Source organism: Orcinus orca, chromosome X (genome assembly GCF_937001465.1).
Source record: "Orcinus orca chromosome X, mOrcOrc1.1, whole genome shotgun sequence".
NCBI lineage: Eukaryota > Metazoa > Chordata > Mammalia > Artiodactyla > Delphinidae > Orcinus > Orcinus orca.
In genome coordinates this window covers 127,393,437-127,418,082 of record NC_064580.1, presented here as the reverse complement: position 1 = coordinate 127,418,082, position 24,646 = coordinate 127,393,437, and the positions used below count along the sequence as shown (strand labels likewise).

The following is a 24,646-nucleotide window of genomic DNA, read 5'->3' as shown; positions in this document are numbered from 1 at the left end:
CTGGTCCTCCTATCCGCCTGGCTGGCCGTCCAAACCTCACTGCCTCTCAGACTCCCAGCTCCTTGCCCAGCTCTCCCTGGAAAACCCAGTCCTGGCCCTGGAGGGCACCTGGTCCTGTGGCTCCACCTTCAAACTGGATAGAGAGGGACTCTAAGGCCCCCCTCTGCCAGAGACCATTATTCCTCGCCTGCCCCAACCCTGCACCCTCACTGGAGCCTAGCTCTCAACATTACAGCTCTTGCCCGCTGAGCCGGAGCCATGCTCGGCTGCTGCCTGGGAAGGCCTAGGATCCCCAACCAGCATGGGTGTCTCATCCGTCACCATCCAATGCGTACAGCCTTTGCATTACGTGTGCCTCGCGTCCCTGAAGACGGCCCCTTTAATCTCCCAGGTAGCTCTTTTCTTTCATATAGCCGAAGCTCATTTAAAAATGCTATCTGCTAAGTAAATGCTATCTGCAAGTTCATTCGTCTGCCAAATACACCAAGAGATTAGGGGAAGCAGAAGAAGTAGGGGACTCTATCCCCTGGGAAAGTGTGTGTGTGTGTGTGTGTGTGTGTGTGTGTGTGTGTGTGTGTGTGTGTGTGTGAGAGAGAGAGAGAGAGAGAGAGAGAGAGAGAGAGAGAGAGAGAGAGAGAGAGCGAGAGAGCGCGACAGTGGAGCCAGGGATCTACATACAGCTCAGTGCGCTTCGTTCCCTGCATTCCTTTTTAGTATTTATGCATAAAGTACCCTTGCATATTTATGCAAAGTACCCTCTAAATCTAATCAATTGTTTTTGTCTTTGGTTACTAAATAAAGACTGAGGGAAAAGCTTTAAGTGCAACTAATCCAGAGGCTGTGCCTGCCTGGCCTCAATTCCCCCCAAGTAAAGTTGCAGACACAGCACAGAGCAGCAGCAATACTCAGACTATTGCCTGGTGGATTGAGAGACTTAAGATCTAACTTGTACTCCCGTGGTTATGACTTTCAGGTGAAAAGGCTGTTTCCTACTTTTCTTTCCTATCTATACATTAATTTATGGTTTGTGTGTGTGCGTGTCTGTATACAGGTGTTCCTTATCCAAAGCCTTTGGAAGGGAGATGGATTTTGATATTCACATTTTTTTTAATTAAAAAAGTAATATGGTAGCTATACCACATCTATAAAACCCCCCAGTGGGATCTGGGAAGCCCCCTTTAATAAAACTCATTCATATTACTGCAGTTAACAGTCACAATGAGAAAAATAAAGACTTGAAATTATTACGTGCACATCAGTTTAGGTCAGGTTTTGTCATCAAATGAGTCTGTCTGAAAATAACAGTTCTCAAAACTTTTTGAATTTCAGAATTGTGATTAAGAGATTGTAGATGTGGACAGAAACCACATATGAAAAATTGACTGTAAATATATGTATAGACGCAGATACGAAATAAAGATGATTTGGAACCTAAGAGTAGCCTTGACTGAGATCCAGTGAAATGAGAACTGAAATTATTTTCCCTAAGTCTTCCTACAGCTAAACCTATTGCTGTGTTCTCGGGAAGGATCTCACGGCCAGTCAACGTTGACAGTGACCACTTAGGGGAAACAAGTATAGAAAGAACAGGGAGAGGTACGTCAACTTTTCATGCTCACACTGATGGACAGAAATACTTGGGGATGAGCGGGACGGTGGACTTGAATTCAAAGAGGGCCCCGTGAGAACTCAGACGGGGGGGGTGAAGGACTTCAACATCTTTATGAGAAAGAATTGCTTTCTCAGAGCAGTTGCACAGTTGGAAATAGGGAAGAGCCAGCATTGGTGGGAGGGAAACCCGTTAGCTGTTCAGCTACTTAAATTCCCACTTCTGCTACATTTATTTTCATATGTTGCTAGTTTATTTTTCAAATGTATATTAAAGTGGCTATGAGGGATGCTAGCCCACATAATGCTCGATTCCGCCTAGGAGATGAAGGACGGATGTGCAATTTCCACATTCGTCATTCCCCAACTGCATTAGACTTATTTCCCATGCACCATTTGCTTTCATATTTTAATAAATTGCTTTTAAAAAGAATGCTAGTGGTTACAACAGAGATAATAGGTGATACTAAAAACCATTAACATTTAATATATGAAACCACCTACTCCATAGTCTGTAAATATGAAAAGTGTACTCTGTGATTTCACCCCGAATGTAATAAAACTTCTCAAAGGACCTATGTTTGTGAACAACTTCAAAGTGAACTGCTCAACCTTTTCAAAGATCAGATTTTGCCACTGTGCTCATCGGGTGAGCAGTCTGTACTGAGCGGAGCGAAGCCTCATTTTAATCCTAATCCCATTTGGTAGGTCTTCACGGTCACGGGCCAGACTGAGGGCAAAGAAGCTGCCTTAGCAAGTCAATGACCCTCGTGGGGAAATCCAGGGCTAGAGAAGGGGATCAAAGAGCAGGCCAGTGGGAGAGAAGTTTGGGAGGTCTTTAAGATGCCTTCTGCAGACAGCATTGGCCCTAGTGCGGAAGCTTGAGAGTACTAGGGGGAAAAGATGGGATTTTTTCGCGTGTTTTTTTTTTTTATGGTAAAATTTAAGTTCTTAAATGTTCCACCGCCATATACATAAACCAAAATTAAAATTAATTGCTTAATTATATTTACATAATACGCACCAAAGTATTATGATGATGGTTTTGACTGTCAAACGTTTCTATATTTAATTTCAAATATTCCCATTTTTGAAAGGCGTTTTCTACCTGTGAAATAATGATGTGATTCCACACAGTTTGTGGAGTTCCCACCGCATATAAATTCTGCAGTTGTCTTCTTGCTTGGTTAAGGTTGCATAAACGCCAGTGCTTTTAGCTGGGACAGAGATTGGATCCTTGTTGGAAGTACAGGTCAGTTCCACGGAATCCTATTTCTGTCTCTGATTCTATTACTTCAAGAATGGGAGTAATCGAGTAAAAGATGGGTTTTAAGAGGTAGTTCAGGCACCTTAATCTCTAGACATGACAGTCTCTCTACGCTTACACCGACCAGGCCTCTTGTGCAGTCAAGGGCTCAATATGTATGTGACACCATTAGATAGACAGTCCCGAAACCACATGAAAGAACTGGGACTACTTTGCCTACAGGAGACTCTGGGGCAGGGAGGGGGGCGGTTCATGTGATGACAGCTTCAAAAACCGGAAGCTCTGTCCTATGGGCAAGGGAGTGGGCTACTTCTGAGAGTCTTCCAAGGTAAAACTAGGACCAATGAATTAGAGATCTAGCCAGGAAAGATCTCACTTCAACATCAGAAAGGACTTAAAAATCTACAGCTGGCCGCACAAAGAAGCCACTGCTTTGTGGGCCAGGGAGCTTGATACCCTTAGGTGACCAGATAGCCGGCAATAAGGATTCCTATTATCGATCCACAGAGGAGTTGGATGATCTTTAAGGTGTCTTCCAGCTCAAAGACTATGATCCTCATGAAATGAAAGTGCACAGGGGATTTTAAGGGAGATGGTTTGGACCTTAGAGAAAATGTGTGAGGAGACCTCTTCCCAATCCAATCTGCTCCTTAAGGCAGGTCTGAAATGACCTACTCTCGGCGGCACAGTCACAGAGCTCTTGTATGAACCTCAGAGGATTACAGCTGCCTTTCTGTACGGCTACTTCATAAATCAGAGTTTTCACTAATTCAGATTAACGGTCTCCGGAAAACCAAACATCTGCATCAGTGCTATCTGACTCGAATCCTAATTTAACTGTAAATTCCTCTCTCAGGAGATAAACAGGGATGATGAATTGGCCATTCTGCTCAATCAAGCTGTGTGGGCATCAGAAAGGAAAGGTTCCAGAAGGGGTAATGACTTTGTAGTGGGAAACATATATGGGAAGGCTTCGACAAGCAAGTCCACAAGGTATTCATCTCGGCAGCATATTTCACAAGGCCCAGACCTTGCCAAAGAGACGTAGCATGAGATGTTTGATGGGGGAGTCTATCAAGGATGTTGTTAAACCCTCGTCTTCAGTGGAGACTTGTACGGATTTCATCAACATGACCCTTTTCCGGTTTTATAGAGATCAAATGTCTGTCTACCAGATAATTTGAAATGCTTCTATACTTGATTCCATCATCAAGTTGTAAAGGGATGGCCCTGGGGCAAAGGAATCAACATTTATAGCTGATTCTTCCTCTCTTCCTCCTTTTCCTCTCTGAACTCTGGGTTCCAAAACTGGAACAATCTATGTGCCTCACCTAGAGGCAGACACTCTGAACCCTGAGCCTTTCCAGCCCGGGGATGGGAGGAATCCGTTTTGGTCTGAGTCAGTAGTTTTGAAATCTACCCCAACCCTCCCCCAGAAAATCCATTTAGCCCAACTGGCCAAAAGAAAGTGCAGGCAGAAGCATAATACGTAAGACAGATAAAAACACGGTTGCTCTGGTGGAAACAAGGGATTGGGCAGAATGTAGGGGAGGAAGTCCCCAGCAGCTTTTCCTCCGCCCTGGGATGGCCCCTGAGCACAGTTTGAAAACCAAAGACCGCATATCCCAATATTATCACAAGCAACTCAGAATCAAGTGTGTTCTGTGTTAATGCACTGGTGCCACTGACAAGCAGATAGTGAATAGCCATCGGCTTGTAATTCGGGCTACACCCTGGCATGGCTCCGAGGAGATAATCTTTGTCTAATGTGTGTGTACACTGGGATTTTGTCCTTTTGTCTGATTCTGGTGTTTGAAATGGAGTCTGCTCAATTTATTTGCAAAGCATAAGAAGGAGATGCACACCTATCCACTCACATTCATTTTCACGGGCAAGTTACCGTATATGACATAGTTTAATGGGCAAGTTACCGTATATGACAGTTTAATGGGCAAGTTACCGTATATGACATAGTTTACAGCCCTGACTGACTGAAGAGATGTGTGGTTGGTGAAATAATGACTCCCCCAAAGATGTCCAAATAGTAATCCCTGGAACCTGTGAATATGGTACCTCATGTGGAAAAACGGGTTTGGCAGATATGAATAAATTCAGGATCTTGAGATGGGGAGATGGTTCTGGATCATCTAGGTGGCCCCAGTGTCATCCCAGGCTCTCTGGGAGCCAGAGCTTGGTGTCAGGGAGGCTCTAGTAGATTACTGCCACAGCAATGGGCAATCGAAGAGGTTATATCTTCCCAAGAAGCTGCAAGTTGACCATTTAGAACTTTCATGAAAACTCGAAATGAATGGCTCCTCACAGTTTTAGATCACCAGCAGTTAGTTCTATTTATCCTAACTTACGTGGCATCTTACTTCTTTTCTGAGGCCATAATGTTGAGTGACTTTGGCAATGGCTTGGCTACCCTTTTGGTGGAATGACCAGACCCAGGCCCTTGTCACCTTTTCCTGCCTGTGCCCATTCTCCCATTTTCAGTCTATTTCACATACCTAAACAGCTACATTTCCCCTACTGATTTTAAAGAGGTCGTTTTAGTACAGTGAGAGGAGCATGCCTGGCTACTTTATTTTTGTGTGACCTTAGGCTAAGCACTTAATGGAAGGTTTTCAGTTTCCTCATCTGTAAAATGGGGTAATACATCACATAGGCTTTAAGAGGACTGAGTCAAGAAATAGAGGTGAGAGAACTCTGTTAACCAGTACTTCTCAACTTTAATGTGCTTACGAATCACCTGGAGATCTTTGGCACATGCAGATTCTAATTAGGTAGGCCTGCAATGGGTCCTGAGTTCTGCACTCCCAGGCGCTACAGATGCTCCTGGTCAGTGAACCACACTGAGAGGACCAAGGCTACAGAGGCTATTCAGATACAGACTGGTGGGAAAAAAATAATAAGTTGGTGAACTGGAAACTAATGCCTAAAACACAGTTTTGAGATCAACTGTGGATTTTACTTTTCCATAACTATTCCATAACTATTCTTTTCCATAACTATTTTCCATAACTATTCTGTATTCCTTTAGCAACAAAGAAAGTTGACTGCCTTATGTCATTTTGAATCTAACCTGGTCAAGTTGAAGCTTTCTTTGGGCAATTATTCCTGAAGAGGTTTTATCCGAGTCCTTCTAATAAGCACGAGCTTCAGCTTACAAGTTTCCTGAGGCTACCTGCCTGCACTGGGAGTTGACTAAACGCGTAATTCTTTCCTCCAAATGTGCCCCATGGATCACTACGAGGGTCTGAGGGAGCGTGCCACCATCACCGCCAAGGGTCAGGGTGGTATTAGACTGTACCCATGGTCATGGCTGGGAGCCTGAGCGTGATTCGTAATGGCTAACTAGAGATGGAGCATGTGAGGTGCGCCAGGAACCAGGTTCAGCACCTTCCCTGAATCTTCTCTTTGAATCCTCACAAGAGTCGCGTAAGGCAGGCACTCTTACTCCTCCCATTCTACAGCTGAGAATACCGAGACTTAGCACCAAACAATATCAAGTTGAAAACTAGTTTTAAGGATACTACGGGGCAAACTTCAACATGCAGTTTCAAAGGAATGGAAAAAACCAAGGCATCTGGATCCCGCCTCACTGCAGTATGAAGTGAGGTGGAGCTACGGAGAGTGTCAGCGCGTTGCCAGCAAGCCTGGTCAATGGTGGCTAATGGGCCATTTATGTCTTGAGAACATCACAATTTGCATTAGGGAGAATAAACCGGTATTCAATTTTTTTTTCTGGAAATAATTAAAAGCCACAGTGACTTTTCTGCTATCGCTCAGAACTGTTTCAACAAACAGGTGAAAAAAACTGTATATAGCCAAGCATTTTTGTCCGTTTTGCCTTTAAAGTCTACTTTTTAAAATGGGGGCAAGGGAGAGAATGAAGGTAAGCAAGTGGACAGAACTCCGACTCCCGTGACCCCGTCTCCAGCAAAGCAGAGAATGAACGGTTGGCAGCTCACGTTCGTAAGGAACCCAGAGAGGGCCGGATGTCAGGAACCCATAACAAGGTCGAAGCGCTCCCATAAAGAATTCCATCAGTCACCAATCCCAGGGGGAGCAGTGGATGACTCTGACTGGGTGACTTAAACCCAGAGGCTGCTCCCCTGCAGGAATCTTGCCATTGTGTCTATAGGACTGGCCTGGAGATGGAGCCCAACTCCCCGTCAGGAGAGCCCCAGCCATGGGCAGCCTGAGTTCCCCAGGAGAGTACAGAACGGGCTGCTGATAGGCTCAGAGCCGTCGGCATGAGCCTCTGCCTTTTCCCGTGCTGAGGACTTCTTTCTGTCACCCATCATGCTCAGAGCTGCCTCTCGACTGGAAAAGGGGGCATCCCTCTTCCAATCTCTCCCTAGACTACATTTCTTCTTTGCTGTCTCCCAACGCCAATCTCCTTATCAGTAATGTCTGCTCCCCTTCATGTCTGATCTGTTACCTGATGTAGCAGAGACACTGGATCTGGAGGGCGAGCTTCTAAGGCCAGAGGCTTTATCAACCACACACACACTCTGTACAATGTTTGGTGCGCTTAAGACACCCGAGAGTAAAGCCATATAGAGGTCTTCTCTGTAAGATCTCTAAGGAGAATTGTCCCCGGGCGCACCCACTGCCTATGGTTCCAACAGGAGATCGTCATCATTGGAGCAACAAGACCAAATACTTTTCAAGTGCAGAGCACTTGATAATGTTCCAGTATTTTCACTCCCATGACCTCACGTGATTGCTACAAGAACACTGGGCGGGGGAGAGATGGAACGGCTATCCTCCCACTTTACCCATGATGCTCCAGGACCTCTTAGCCATGACATGGGGCTGGGCTCTGAGGCAGAGTGAGTGGTGGTGGGTTTCACCAAGCTACTGGGACGCTTTCTTAAACTGCAAGTCCAGCTTGAGGAAAGGAAAAGAATCCAGGATCCACTACAAAATCCACCCTGTAATCATACCAAAAAGCAACAGGAACACAGAATTAATCCCAAATGTTTTCTTCAAGTGACCTAATGAGATGGATTGCAAGAATTCAGTGTTCAAAACACTGAAGGCAATCCGTCCCTTAGGCTAAGAAAAGCCTGTTGCATTTGACTCCTGAGAATGACAAAACTCACGGAGGCTAGAAGAAAAGATTTCCAGTTTACAGCTGATAACTCTTTCCACACAGAGTAGTAGTTTGTAAAGATGAAATAGGGGAAATTTAAATGTCCTTTATGTTTCACATCATTGTGTTTCTTCAAATATTGTATTTGTCTTTAAACAGGTAAGAAACATGGAACTGAATTCAAAAGCTACAGTAAGGGATACAATGAAAAGTACATCTTCTGCCCCTCTACTGTCACGTCACCCAATTTTCCAAAGTTTTCCACTGTTATCAGTTTCTTATGGTTCCTCCATAAGAAATGGTACTTCATATATTTATGAATATTAATAGGTGTGCTTTTCAATGAAAAGCTTTTAAGTTATAAAAGTAATACCTACAAAATAAAATTCCTGTATATGGGATGACAGGGTATCCAATGGATGGCATTCCAAGTCATATACACAATTTCTAAATTAAAACCTATATAGTTTCCTTACTGAATGTGCCTTCATAATTATGCCTGAAATATAAATAAAAGCATTCGAATACCTAAGCGAATGGCAAAAATTGCACCTTGCAAAACTGCAGTGTCTAACCCTAACACGAGGAAGAGGCAGTAACGTTAGCACAGAGCCATGAGGGGCAGAAGCTGCCCAGACAGCCCTTCTGGGTGAGACCAGGCTGCAGATTCCCCGTCAAGAAACAGTGGCTGACTGTCCTCCACTGTGACGCTTCTTAAAGCCGTGGTCAACACAGGATGGTTTCACTTCCTCACCACTACAGACTTCTATAGGCCCAGTAATCAGGCTTTGTAACTCTTTGGCCTACTGAAACTGCTTTCTTTTTTTGTGTGTGGTGCGTGCGTGCGTGCGTGCGTGCGTGTGTGTGTGTGTGTGTGTGTGTGTCTTGCAGGCACTTTGTATAATGGGAAGTTTAATGTCAGGAGGTATGTGGTGCAATAGGAAAACCCAGAAGAGAAGTCATCGTACATTCAGGCCTCCAGGAACTGGGGTTGTGTGCAAACCAGACCTGGGACCCACGGCAGCAGGACGGACCACTCTTGTGCTCCAGAAGTGTGACTCGGCTATTCTGCACGTGTTGGTGCCTGACATCACCAACACACTTATTCTTTCTATTATTTTTTCTCTACCTTATAGCTTCCCTTCCCTTATAGTACCTGCTTCCTTCTGACTTTGACCTCATACGGTCCCAACCCCAACTTATTCTTTTCCACCGTTAATCCTTTCTAATTCAGTTTTTTTTATTATGATTTATTTATTTTTCTTATTAGTCATCCATTTTATCCCCATCAGTGTACATATGTCAATCCCAATCTCCCAATTCATCACAGCACCACCGCCCCGCCGCTTTCCCCCCTTGGTGTCCATACGTTTGTGCTCTACATGTGTCTCAATTTCCACCCTGCAAACCGGTTCATGTGTACCATTTCTCTAGGTTCCACATCTATGCGCTAATATACGGTCTTTGTTTTTCTCTCTCTGACTTCCTTCACTCTGTAGGACAGTCTCGAGATCCATCCACGTCTCTACAAATGACCCAATTTCGTGAAACTGCTTTCTTAATTACTACCAACAGCCCCTGTCCTGCCCACTCCCTGTTGCAAATCAGATTCAGTTCTCACTTTCCTCGGCCTCGCTCCGTATTAGATTAGAAGCCTTGAGTTATTTTGTACTTGGCCCCAGTGACCATATACGGCACGAGATCTCTTGGTGTCAGAATTTACCATGACTTCCTTGCGGAGAGATGCAGTTTTTTTCTACAGGATGTTCAGAGATCTTTTTCCGTTACCCCTCTACTTTAGGGCCAGTCTTTATTTCCCTCTCTTCCCATGCCTTTGCTTACCCTGTTTTTTCGGTCTAGAATGACACTTTTTCCTTCTCTTCTGCTTCCTTAAATCTTTATCCTTTAAGCTCAAATTCCCGAGGTCTTCCTCGGGTTCCTCGAAGAACCCGAGGTCTTCGCCATGACTTTAATTCTCCCAGATACTACGTCCCTGTTCTGATTTCTTTTCACTAACTTCATCACAGTTTATCACTTCATTATTCTCGAATTATGACAGTGTGCTAACCTTCTGCCTGCTCACCTACACTGTAAATTCCTCGATGGAAGGGGCCGGACTCTACCGTCACTTTCTGTATCGCTGGCACGATAACTTGTATATAATCTTCTTGTTACGAAAACACACTCCACATGGCCTCACAATGAACAGAAAATCAGCACAAACAAGGTCACCTGGTAAAGAGCAATACTTAACTATGAAGTGTCTACGTACTGCCGACTCTCAACAGAAGTCACACTCGGGCCAGCCTACCCAACCCCCAAACCTCCTGAGTCAGACGTTCATTTGATGAACATAATTAAGCAAATAGGTTGTCTGATGATGGATTTGTAACCTCTCAACTGGTTGGATGGCTGTTGGCCCCTCACAGCGCCTGACTCTTTCTTCAGCTTCAGTTCTACTGACAAAACGTAACATATTTGGATGGACAGTTTTAATGTAATTGGTATTTTGAGCAACAGATGTCCATGGGTCACGGGGTGCAATGTTCATGCATGAACATAAGAAATAAATGGTGTGGCTCTTACTGAAAATGAATGCCATCTATACACAGACTTTCCCATTTTTAATTAAAATGATGATTCCATTATTTCGATTTGTGTGAAACATGAGCTACCCTCGTCATATCATTTTGATACATTAACCAGCCCAGTCTACACTGTGCCTGATATTAACTCCCTTTCTAGTTGATGATTTTTCGAGTGGCATAATTAATTTCCTCATGGAAGAGAAAGTATTCAATCAATTTGGGATTAAATTTGAGGTTGAAGGACTTTCACAAAAGACAGAACTAAATCTCCTAGCCCACATGCATCGCTAATTGTGACACACTCACATTAGGAACAAGAAGGTGTTCCCTTCCCGTGATAAATGGGCCTGAAAATCCTCCCCAGCATTTACAATAAATCACAAAGACCATTAATAAACAGGCATGGCAAGAAAAGACAGATTCTACAAGAATTCACTCCCATTCTTTGCCTAAGACTACCAATGTCATATTTAAAGCTGACATCTTAAGTCTTCTATACAGAAGTCCTCTAAGTCAAAAGCCCAGCTATTTTAAACAGAATTTCCTACACCTGTTATTTTGAATGACAGCAAAGGAAATACTGGATCTCTAATCCTGTAATGCTATCTGCCTGAAAATCTTGCCTTCCAGCTAACAGTCTCCCTTCTCATCAAGGCTAAATGAAAGGAGGTCAAGTGTAAATGAGAGAAGAAGAGGGGACCACACTTTCCTCATACTTGGGGAGCTCCTTTGATCTTGAGCCCAACACGCTTTTGACGTCAAGAGGAAAAGTCTGATCATGGCCACCGGTAATAAGATAGCTAAGTACAGCCAGCTTCATTCAACATTGACTCCTGTATGTGGAACGGCAGGGCTTACACTCGAATCTAGATCAGTAGCGACAAGAATGGCAATCCCGTATTACAAACGAACACAGAGCCGCTTAAAGGCTGATCTAGAAAGAAATGGAAACAAACTTAGGCATCTCTCCAAGAACTTGCAGGATCTGTGATAATGACAAACAGGCTAGTAGTAACAAGGTCAGGGTGTTTGGTTTTGTCATTAAGAGGAGGAATTTGTCATGTGGAGGAATTTGTCATGCAGAGGAATTGGGGATATTTAGAAATTCCAAAGAAGGCAGAATTTAGAATAAAAAGGATTAAACAGACAATTAAAAATACCTTCCGAAGTTAAGCAAATTACATTTGTGGTCATCTGAAAGCCTGGGAATCTGCCTATCCTGAGAGTATGTCAATAGCAACTCACAGTTATACAGGGTGCCCATCAGCTAAGCCCAAACAAATGTACATCTCAGGAATTATGGTGAAGAAAGGCATTCATAACTTGCGGGTGGGGCGGGGATTTTAAATGTCCCAAACAAGAAAAATACGCTCCCTTGCAAACCACATGAGACGTGTACTGTTAGTGAGATGTGTTTTCTAGCCTGATGTTATCAATGTCGCAAATTCCCATGCACTTTCCACCAGCCTACACTACTCTAGCTTCATAATGACTAGACCGAGGTACATCACTCTGCCGGTTGGAAACTTGGGCAAAAAGTTGGTGGGGAAGTATTTTCCAGAAAGGTTACACGCTGAAAATGTTCCCTTTGAGTACAATTATATTTCACTACGTATTTCAGACAACTATGCCTAAATTCAAGGTGTCTGAATGATAGAGAACGCGTGGGTCCATGTGTGAGTGCGTGTACATGCCTGTGAGTGTATGTATGTGCATGTGACTGAGTGGATGCATCTACTGGCTAAAATCCAAGATGGCTAATACCAAGAGAGGTAAGATAATTTCAGCATCAATTAAGAGAGTTGCCTAAGAAGTAAAACACTATTGAGAGAAGTACCATCCCTCAAATGAGGTGCACAATATTGATTTTAAATTTTAAAAATAATGTTGCTACTAGCTGCCTAAGAACAGAAATGTTGACTTCAGTGGTACACGTTGGACATTAAGTCATTGAATAAAGAAGATATTGTTGTTGGTGAATGTTTACATTAACGCTCATTTGGGTTCTAGCCATGTTTTGACAGCACACACCTATGTACATTTACACGTATGAGAGTCAAATGTTACTCAAGTTCTCACCATATATGCGAAAGTTAGTGGCAGAAAGAAGAATGTATAAAGGCAAAAAGTCTAAAAGGACTGAAATGGTGGTTATTTTTCTATCTGTTGAACATGACTCATTAAATATTCAGGGTAAATGTCAACTCTCTTTCGGCTGGCCATGAAACTCATGAAAATTGATATGCTTCCTGTATATGGAAACAACTGAAGTGGTCATTGACAGACGAATGGCTAAAGAAAATGTGGTATCTGTCTATCTATCTATCTATCGATCGATCGATCTATCTATAGGAAATAAATATTATGCAGCCTTAAAAAAGAAGGAAATCCTGCCACTTGCAATAACATGGATGAACCTGGAGGATATTATCCAAGTGAAATAAACCAGACACAAACAAAAATACTACATATTCTCACTTATCCGTGGAATCTAAAGAAAAAAAACGGATTCATAGTAACAGAGCGTAGAATGGTAGTTTCCGGGGGCTGGGAGGTGGGGGGGGAATTGGTCAAAAGGTACAAACCTTCAGTTATAAGATGAATAAGTTCTGGAGACCTAATGTGTAGCATGGTGACTCTAGTTTATAATACTGTATTGTGTACTTGGAATTTGCCAAGAGTAGATCGCAAGCGTTTTCACAGCAGAAAAAGGGTGATTACATGAGGTGACAGATGTGGTTGTTAGCTTGACTGCGCTAATCATTTCACAATGTACGTGTATTTTCAAACATCACATTGTGCACCTTAAACGTGTACAATTTTTATTTGTCCATCATAGCTCAGTGAAGCTGGGGAAAAAACTGATCGATAGGCTTCCAGTTGGCCACAGGGCAATGATAAATTCCTGGTTTGGAGCTATGGCTTAGGTAGAACCAACCTACTCTTCTAGCAGTATAAATGAACCAGTCCAGATCTAGCACTGATGACAACTTTGATATTTTCAGTAATTTAAAAAAATCTTGTCAGGAAAAATAACAAAGCGTAGCATTACTTTTTTTCCTCTTTCTTCTTTCCCCTCCTCCTCTCTTTCTGGCATCTTACTTGTAAAGGACTCAATATTCATAATACCGTCCATTTTTAATGGTCCTTTATTTCTGAATTGTATCACAAAGGGACTTGACAAAGTTCACTTATAGAAATGTTTCCAGTATATGTTTTTTAATTATTTGAGTCATTAGAATGGGAGAATTTTCCCCCCAGTCCCCTCTAAATATCTTGTCTGCCTATAACAGGATACTGATATGCAAAAGAACAAGTCAAATATTTAAAAGTTTTTAAGATTTATATGTCAAATAGTTCTCAATTAACTCCAATCTAGAATGAGCAGGCAGAAAGAACCTAACCTCCTGTAATTTGCACGTTATAAATGCCGTTAGAGAAGGGCAAGAAAGGGCACGGCGTCATCTGAAACATGGAGAGATTTTAATCAATGCTTCCTTTGCTGTGCTTTTTCGTTAGAGATTGCATCTTTGGGAGCCCATCCTGTGTTAATCGTGTTTCCAAATTATATACGGATCTGCGAGAGGAGGCCAAAGCCACTTTTGCTCTGTGATTTTCTTTCCTTTAATATGATGGTTTATACACTGTGGTTTATTCATTTATTGGTCTGACGGTTTTTACGAGTTGCGCTTCAACATAGGTTCTTTACGAGTATCCTGTTTTATAAAGATATGGAGAATGTAATATAAGTCTGATACAATTATGGTTATGTGCCACGCAAGATAATACTGTAAATATGAGGGCAGTCTGAGAAGCTGCTTAGCAAAATGATCTTAATATACAAGGCAGTGTGAAAATGTAAGAGGAATCTATAATGACAACGAAGATTAGCCATTTGCTCTCTAACCTTATTTACAGAAGCAATCAGAGGTATTCAGGTCGAGTTAATGACCCTGTCTCCAATTAATTCAATTGTCTACAAACAGCACTGGTGCAGTGGCTGTCTTCAAGTCTGCCGCATAGTCTCAGAGGGAATACATAAGACTCCATTAAAAGTGACAATAATACTGCACTTATTACTGAAACACTATTGTATTATAAATAAATTCCTCATGTTAAATTATGCTCCACGCTTTAACAGAAATTCAGTTACTGAAATAATAAAAAGATGGTGTATTTGCCAAGTGCCTGGACTATAAGTTGGCTGCTTTAGTTACGAGCGGTTGGCTGTTCTGCAATTTTTCCTTCATAGACTATTTCCTTTGAATAAATGCCAGACTTTTTCATACACATTTTATGAACAAGTTGCAAAATGAAATTTTGAGCTTTTGAATCCAATTATGAAAGACATAACTAAATCTATTATTGAAAAAAATTCTAGTAAGCCCTTTCTGCCGTTGTTCAGACTGTCTGGTAATTGAGGTAAGCACAGGTGCTACCCATTATGGACCATTGTGCACCATCTGAATTCTGGGAACTGTGGAATTCAGATGGTTTCAACTCTGTTTGTGTGAATAACAAACAGGCCTGATTCTGCACTTGTTTGTACAAGCTTGTACACAGCTCATTTGGGACTTCGAAGACACCTGCTTACCCTTTTGAAGCCAACACAGTATCATTTCTGTTCTGGCTATCCTTTCGATGACAATTTTGAAAAAGCAACAGATTTCGCGCACTCCCTTCCTTCTCGCCATCTCCTCCATCGCGCAGTAACTTCAACACATCCATGTCTTCAGTGATAGGAAAACGCGTTGAGTCAAGCTATGGTAATTATCCAATGACAAGAGAAGACACAGAACTGTACGACGCAGACAGAGAGAAACGAAGAACCATCTCTTCTCGTGGAAGAGCTCTGACAAACCAATTATCTCAGGTGGACGGGGGGTATGGTTTATTTGAGCTTAGGACCAGGAGATTTTTTTCCCTTTCTTTCCTTTCTTTTGCCCTTCTTCTGGGTTCTCACATTTGTCTTTCTAATGTCCAGTCTTCTTGTCTTTTTTTTTCAGCTTTATTGAGATATAAGTGACATATAACACTGTGTAAGTTCGAGGTGTATAACATGGTGATTTGGTATATGTATATATTGTGAAATGATGAGCACACTAAGGTTAGTTAACACCTCTATCATTCCATCACCTGAGAGAATTACAATGTGTGTGTGTGTGGGTGTCTGTGTGTCTGTGTGTGTGTGTGTCTGTGTGTGTGTCTGTGTGAGTGTGTCTGTGTGTGTGTGCGTGTCTGTGTGTTTGTGTCTGTGTGTGTGTGTTCTGTGTGTGTGTGTCTCTGTGTGTGTGTCTGTGTCTGTGTGTCTGTGTGTGTGTGTGTGTCTGTGTCTCTGTGTATGTGTGTGTCTGTGTGTGTGTGCGTGTCTGTGTGTGCGTGTCTGTGTGTGTGTCTGTGTGTGTGCGTGTCTGTGTGTGTTCTGTGTGTGTGTGTGTCTGTGTGTGTGTGTGCTGAGAACATTTAAGATCTACTCTCCTTCTCATTGTCTTCAGATGGGTCATCTGAAAGCAGAGAACCTTATAATCACAGAGACTTGTTTCCTGCTTTCAAAATGCAAAGGGAAAACGTCTTTTACCTTTGGTCTCCTCTCCTGCCCCACACGGCCACAGGCCAGCAGCCATCAGTTGAGTTGGCTCGCCTGAGGACGATGGAGCCCGCACCGCGGTCCTGAGCTTCTGTGACGTCACACGCCAACCTGAATATTCCAGCCCTGCAGTAGCTTCTCGGTGCTATGACTAACTTTAATTATTTAATGACTTGGCATTTTCTCATTTCCCTGAGGTCTTACCTGACGTAAAGACAACTCCTAGAAAATACATAGTAACAAAGCGGTAGTACAGCAGAAAACAAATCTAGATTACCCTTATCTCCAACTGGCACTCCGCCCACAGTGACTACCCATAAAAGGTGACATTCTAAAATCCCACGTTGGAATGTCCCAAATTGGGTGAAAGACATAAAGATCTCAGGAAACCCCAAATAGGGCCTACTCATCCAGACTGTTGCAGGCCTGCAGGGGAATGAACAGAAAGTTCCAGAATGGTTCCTGTTCCCCCAGGCTCTTCATCAGCATCCTGTACATGGCCCCTTTTCCACGGCTGCCTTAGAAAGCGGAGGGAATGGAGAAGTAGGGGGTGGGGGAGACCAGCACAGCAGAAGAACAAATTCAACAGTCTTAATTCATTGTAGACGCTTTTCTCACTTCTGTTGTAATTCCAGTGTTGTGAACATTAATAAATATACATTTGCTCAAAAAAATCCCATTTTCGCGAGTCCTTATGCTGGGAGTTTGATTTCACATACGTGCAGGAAATAGTTGAAGATGCAGGGAATGAAAAATAAAACCAAGAGAAGAAATTATGGATGCAAGGTTTTAGGCTCGAAAGCTCTACTAGGAGACATCCCAATTCACCCACAGTGTTTATAGAATCTGGAAGATAACGCTTCCACTTTAGCAAACACGCTCCAAGGTCCTAGAGAAGCCCAGTGGTGAAGCAGAGTAGGCAACCCATGTCCATTTGCAAAGCCATGACTTCTATTTACCTTGTCCATCAGGCAAAGTTTCAGTCATGACCGTGCTTAATAAAGCCAGTCAAGGTAGCAATCAGCCAGAGTACGTTCCTGCATGTCAGATATGAAATATGCCTAACGTGGCTTGACGGTGGGTCACAGAAGGACTTTGGAACCTTACCTTTTCCCTTATCATTACCACAGAAAGTGCAACAGAAAGCTCTGCAGGAATATAAATAATTTGGAAACCCTCATAGACAATATTCTACTGTGTGTCTCATTTGCACTTCAAGAAAGCTGCCCTCCAGACCTTATGTACTTTTAAGATTTATCTGAAAGATACATGAAGAAGACTTCCAGCCAAAAAAAATGTACATATTTAATAGAATTAGATCTCTAGGCAAGAAAATGTCAAAAGAAAAGGCAAAATATTAAAGCGAATGCGAGGTGTTCCTCTGCACAGCTCTCCCGCTTTGATAAATATCTTCTGGGATGTCATTTACTAGAAAGTCATGATTTTACAAAACGGGAAAAAAAAAACCTGGAGTATAAAATATACTCTCTTTAGTGCTGAAGTAAGTTGCTATTTTCACATTTCTCTCTGAAATCTGCTTTTGTCAGCCAGAGGCCTTGATATTTGCCTTTATATCTGCCTTTTTACCATTCGTATTGAAAACATGGCAATTATAGTGAAATACTCAAACTGCAGGCAAGCTTCTGATTACACGGCAGGGACATGGGACGCTGGGCTTCCTACAAGTCCTCCTCTCCTTTCCAGCCTCTAGGGGGAGGCGAATTGGCCTGCGACTGAAGATCAGAGTTGGGGGGGGTCTGCTGAGTGAGCTGCGGAAAGGTCCGGGACGAGGTGACCCTTAACTTGCCCCTGAGAACAGAGATCACCAACGGCGTCATCCCTGAAAATGGGCTTAGAACTGTATAAAAACACACAGATTCCTAATATACATATAATTTCAAATGAGAAAAAAATGAAGCTCACTGTTAGCCTATCAACAATCTGCAGCTTATGAAGAGAAAGTCTCCAATAAATCTAGTTTCAGAATAGGTGAGGTTCCTCTCTCCTCTGTGTTTGGTGTCTGAGCGCAAGACCTACGCATGTTGTTAGGATCTGATGCGTGCAATCTTCTTTCGTCCAACATCCTTTTACTACCAAAATCTCCTTTTGCCACTATTACCACCCACGTTATGTGTAATAAGGATAATACTCATAATATCTCACTTTATCCAGTTCTTAATATGTGCCGTGACTTGTCTGAGGTCTCACAGCCAGTTAAGTGGCTAGAAGGAAACAATCCCACTTTTTCGCTGTTTTTCTGTTTGTGTGGCCGAAACACAGTTTGAAAAGTTCTGCTCTATTTTAGCCAATCTCCCATCCATATGGGTACTTTCAGACAGATCTATTGGAGAACAAGTACTAAATTCTTGAAATATATGCTTTCATAAAATTATCTGCAGCCTTCTCTAATGACAACTGAAAAGGCTTCATGTTTACGAGCAGCAATGATGAAGACGATGGTGGTGATGATGACTATTTATTAAAGCACATACTGTGTGCCAGGTCCCTTGTCAACCACTTTTCATGAAACCTCACTTAATCCTCACAGTAGCTCTATGGTGTATACACTGTTATCATCTTCATTCTACAGGTGAGAAAAGTGAGGCTTAGAGAGGTGAAGCAACTTGCTTCAAGATTTGAATGAGGGTCTTTCTGATTCTAAAGGCTGCGATCTTTGCTACTACACTATATTGAATTAACTTGGGGTGAATTCCAATATGCAATTTAAGTAAAATGTCCACCACCACCATTTAGATCTCTGGTTTTGTAAATACCCAGTTTTAAGAGGCAAATGGCCTTCTAAAATAACAATTTCAAAATAACAGAGCAGAATCATAGTATCACAGAATCATATAGCTGTAGAGGATCTTGGGAACCCGAATCCACCTCTCTCTGAACTGTCAGAAGAGGAACTGAGGCCAGTCGGCAGTATGTGTGTTCAGTGAGCGGAAGGTCACACGAGTGAGTCAAACAACATCCCAAGGCCCCATCGTGATAGGATCAGCTGGGGACATTTTGCTTTGGTGGTAGACAGGAGCTGACGACTACAGACGACCCAGAGAGGGGAAAATATTTTATTTAAAACAGCCAGCTATCATATTTTGAAAGCTGGTTAGTGACCGGCCACAAACCAGGCATTTGACTGACTCAGTGGTATAAAAACATAGCAGTGACAACACGGTGTGTGTAGCCGTATATGCGTGTATGTGCTTTTAAAGCAGAGAATCTGATTCCATACATTTCCTAACAAGCTTCAAAGGTAATTCTGATGTACATCCAAATTGGAGAGCCTCTGGCTTAGGAGAAACGTCCTTATTTCTTTTGGACATTTCCCCTTTATTTTTATTTTTTTTAATTTAATTTTTTTTTGGCGGTACGCGGGCCTCTCACTGCTGTGGCCTCTCCCGTTGCGGAGCACAGGCTCCGGACGCGCAGGCTCAGCGGCCATGGCTCACGGGCCCAGCCGCTCCGCGGCTGGTGGGATCTTCCCGGACCGGGGCACGAACCCGTGTCCCCCGCATCGGCAGGCGGACTCTCAACCACTGCGCCACCAGGGAAGCCCTGGACATTTCCCCTTTAATATTGGCATTAGAAAGATAATAAGCAACTAACATTCTCCCAGTCCACGTATTAGAAAAATTATTCAGATATTTCCATATGGTCCATTGTTATCATGCTGTTGCTAATGATTATACTGAACTATAAAGTTAATAGCAATAGCATTTTTTGTAAGTGCTCAGGCTAAAAATGTTGGAATCACAGGCTAAAAATCTTGGAATCATTCTTGACTTGTATATTTTTTTCACAGCTCCATTCAATCAACCCATCAGCAAATCTTATCTGTTCGGCCTTCAAAATATATCTCCATCTCCATCCACTCTTCACCACCCTCACCACTACTGCCCTGGTCCAAGCCGCCACCATTCTCACCTAGGTTACGGCAATAGTCTCCTTAGAGAAAGTTCCCTCTGCTTCCATCCCTGACTTCCATAGTCCCTTCTCAACGGCCACAGTGTGATCCTGTTATGACATAAATCAGATCAAGTCTCTCCTCAACTCAAAATCCTCCAGCGGCCCCCACGTCAGACTCGAAGCCAAAGTCTTTCCAGTGGTCTACCAGCTCTTGTACAATGATTCCCAGTGAACGCTTGGACCCCTTCTTCTACCATTCTCTTTCCCGTTTACCCTGCTTCAAGAGAACTATCTTCTTTACTGTTTCTAGCCACACCAGATACCCTCCTGTCTCAGGGCCTTTGCATGTGCTATTCCTCTTGCCCCCAAATCCCTGTGGGGCGCATTTTCTTGTTTCCTTTAGATCTTTGTTTAGATGCCAGCTCTCACTGAGGCGTTCCCTGACCACTCTATTTAAACCTGCAACTCTACTCCATCCCTCTCGAGGGCACTCGCCCCTGATTTCTCTTTATAGCACTTATCACCTTCCAACATATTTTACCACGGTATATTGATGTTATTTCTTGTCTGTCTCCACCCAATAGCATATAAACTCCACTAGGTCAGAGCTTTGGATTGTTTTGTTTCCTGCTATATCTCTAGCAGGAAACAAAACAGAAGGTGTTCCATAAATATTTGATGCACGAATGCATGAGTGAACGTGAATCAATGTAAGTGTGTGTTTTGTGAATTAGGTAAGGCTGGTGGATTCAATGACTGACAAAGGAAAACACTAACAACAGATCATAGGAATAAGAGTGCCTGCTTATTGAGCAACTACTCTGTGCCCGGGGCTGAGTACTTGACATGGTTACCGTAATCCTCATAGTAATTCTCTGAAGAGATGGGACCCAGTTGAACCCAACTGGAGGGAGGGAATGTATGAGTTTGATGTTGCAGGGTGGGCATGGAAGGTTCCTCAGAGGGTATGCAGATGGATCCAGCTTCCAAGACACTGAAGCTCAGGTAACTTGAGTAAGTTTGCCTAAGATCACACACCCAATCTCGAACTACGCTAGCTTCGGTCCCACGAGATTCTTCCTCAGAAGAAAATCCAAACTCATCGCATGCACATGCAAGTTTCGAGAGTTGCACTTGGAGAATGTGTCATCCGTTCCCCTGGCTTGACAGCAGAATAAACTGGGGCCCAGAGAGGGGAAGGGTGGGGGGCAGATTTGGTGGGAGACTGCTAGTCTCTTGGTTTCCAGTGGTGTCTGTTACATACTTGCCATCCTGAGGCTGACACTGGCCTGAGTCGTGTTTGCTGACATCAGCCATAGCAGCAACAGCAGCAAAGAAGACAGAAATAAAGCCCCACTTGCACATAAATAGCAAATGAATGACACGAATGATTGGCTTTAAGGGTGGACACACTGTGATCGCCTCTCCTTTCCTTTGGAAGTGGATCCTTCCCATAACAGTGTTCTGAGCTAGTCCTCGGGCGCTCAGCCAGTGCAAAGACTCGACTCTCTAATGCACTTTCAGAAAGAGAACCCCACCTCCACTCTGACCTGGAGCAGCATAAAAAGATGCATTTCAGCCTTCTTCTTAACAAGCACAAGGGAAAATGAGATAATTTACCTTCGTCTTTCTGAGTCATGTTCACAAATTTATTTCAACAAAATCGGTCATTTATAGATGATAAAAGTGGTGCGAGACATGGAAATGAGAAGATGCTAGCATGGTGTGATTTGCGTTTGTCTAATGACTAAGGCCACCAATTAACTGGAGAAGTACTATTTATAAATGTACCACTCTGACAAATGGGTTATAATGGCAATTAAAACCTTCACATTTTTTTTTCCTTTTTACTCTAAGAAGCAGAGATTATTGTTTAAAGCATCAATGCACTGCAATAGGCACGGACTGTGAAATAACTCAGTGCTGAGGACGCAAATCACAAGCATGGCTTGCTTATGAATTTTCAAATTCTCATATTAGCACAACCACTTGGAAAACGCATGTAGTCGTTGAGGAAATGAATGAAACCCATTACTCAGGGGCATTTGCAGTTTGCAAAAATTTCACTCAATCCCTAGAGGCCCCATGTGAAATCAGCCGGCAGCAGCTGCCGGAATAGCGCTGCCTTAGTGGCCAGGGAACTGGAAGCACCGGGTTATTTAAAGCCCCATCAGTCGCAGGTAAGTGATTCATGAGATGCCAGGCATTGCTCCAGTTCCACTAGCCAGAGGCCTCCAAGGGTCCTTGCTTTATCTGTGACGTATGTACGTGGGTTGGGACCGATGCAATTGAAATTTGCAGGTTACAACGCCAGGGGCGAATGGGGAATGGAGGACAGAAACAGATTGGCCCTGGCTACTTGAGGCGAACCAGTTTCCAGCTGCGGAAGGAATGCCAGGACAGTGGACTCCACACAGGTCACAATGGTCCAGGCTGGCTCAGGGGCACAGAGCTCTCCCCCTAGCCCCTGAGAAGCTCCTTTCCAGCACAGAAATGGCAAGTGCCCTGCATGACTCCCATCTCCACCAGGACCTCCACTTTTGCTTTTGTTACCCCGTCGCTGAGAGCTGCTGGTGTGGTTCAAGGTGAGAGGTTTCCGGAAGATTCAGAGAACCCTCTCTAATGTCTCTTGGAGGCCAGGACACGTTGAGGCCTGATGTTTTATCCACCCCTCTGGCCAACGTATGATGAGAATAATCTCACGTTAGTTTATAGCTTCTTAGAGTTTACACATCATTTGGACAAAGAATGTTATCTCTTGCTCTTTGAAGTAACCTTGCGAGGGAGCCAGTGCAGAGATTATTACCCCCTTTTACCAATGAAGAAACCGATGCCCCCTGAAGGAAACTAGACTAGTTCAAGGCCACAGAGCTAGTACGCAGCAGTGTGAGGACGCCTGGGTCTGTCTGACACCTGGCTTCTCGTGGCAGAGCTCTGATGGAGGCCGTGATGCTGTGTGGCACACCCAGGCGAGACGTGCTGGCTTTGTGCCTTTCAGTGGTCCAGGTAGTGGATGCCTGCCCACCTCACGCACTTGGGCTTGACCCATTTGGTAGGGCCTGTCAGAAACTGGCTGTGAGCCCCGGCTGGGAACTTCCAGAATGCTTCTGGACTACCTATGAATCTGGGTCTCTTTTCATCTTTGGTTTTGTAGGCGAGGAAAGGGGATAACACCCACTGGGCCCTGGATCCGGGACTGGCCTTCAGGCAAATGCAGACTAGCGAGCTGTCTGCAGAGAGCGCCCTTCAGTCATGGGATCAGGATGACCGGGGACTCTACAAAACACAGAAACAGACATTTCTGTCTGGTCTCAGAGAGGCTACTTTAGATAGAGACAGATGACAAGGGCGCCGGGGGAATCTGTTTTGCCGTTGGAATAAAGTACTTCAGTGAATCACAAGTGGTACGAAAATACTAGGACTCTTGCCTTGGCCACACTATAACCTAAAGATAATTAGAGGACGTCAGTTTTCTTAAATGATATTAAAAGATGCAGCACTGCTTTCTGTTTGTTTGAAGAAATCTGATCGAGTGCAGCAAGACGGAATTTCATTTCATGTATCTTCCTTAACGGAGTGCCGCTCCTTAAAGAGAAAGCTTAAATGAAGGGATACCAGAAACTACTTTCATTGCTCAGATGAAAATAAAGACCCGGGTAAACTGGCGATGCATTAGCTTGTACTTGACAGTGCATCATAAAGATTCGTGCTAAAAGACATGCAATTGTAACCTAATTAGTTTCCTTTATTGTTTGGAGAGATTAATTTAGAGCCAGCCCAAGAAATGCAGAATAGTACATAACCAGGAGATCTGTCGGCTCCTGTCTCCAGTCTGGGAGGACTTGAAGATTAAATCTCAGTGTGGCAATATCAAGAGTGACCCAAGTAGAAAGATGTGTAAAGTGGGTGGCGCTGGCCATCAAGTGGGGGAGGAGCCTGACGTCCTGGCAAGATTCCAAGTGGGGGACCCAAGCAAGTCTGGGTTGGATTCTCAACTACTATTAATTAACCGTCTAAACCTCAGTTTCCTCATCTGTAGGAAGAGGACAAGGCCTTGCAGAGTTGCTGAACTAATGAGAGATGATGCATATAGAATGTGCCGTGCTCTGCGGGCGCTGAGCACAGACAGCAATTATCGCTGCGATTGCTTTCAGAAGGCAAGCTGGGGTCTGCAGAGCTCAACACAATGGACAAGGCCGGCCGTCTGACAGTAGGAAATACCCAGCACGGCCTGCCTCTGCACGCCATCTTGCAATCTTGGAGTCTCTATGGGCTCCCAAAGGCAGGCCCACACTTTCATCTACTCTAGTCTCACAACTACTCATCCATCATTTGCAAAACTGTTTTCGAGAGGTATAAATGAAACACCCTGGGATGACTCCCAAATTTGTTCCTAACAAACGATCTTGGGTGGCAACTTCCCATTCTGGGGCTAAATGAACCCAAGGAGCACTAATTGCTTTGAAGTTAATAAAGACTTTATTGGCTTCAAATAAGCGGTGTTTGCCTGGCTGCTATGATTATAGTTACACACTCTCTCTCCATAATGTAAGCTGGCAGAAATGTCTACCTTTTACAAG

The 24,646-nt window shown here is 43.5% G+C and overlaps 1 protein-coding gene across 3 annotated transcripts in view; it reads right to left on the bottom strand.

Moving 5' to 3' along the window:
- AFF2 (ALF transcription elongation factor 2) overlaps window positions 1-24,646 on the bottom strand; it is a 499,541-nt gene that overhangs the window by 41,050 nt on the left and 433,845 nt on the right. The window lies entirely within an intron of this gene.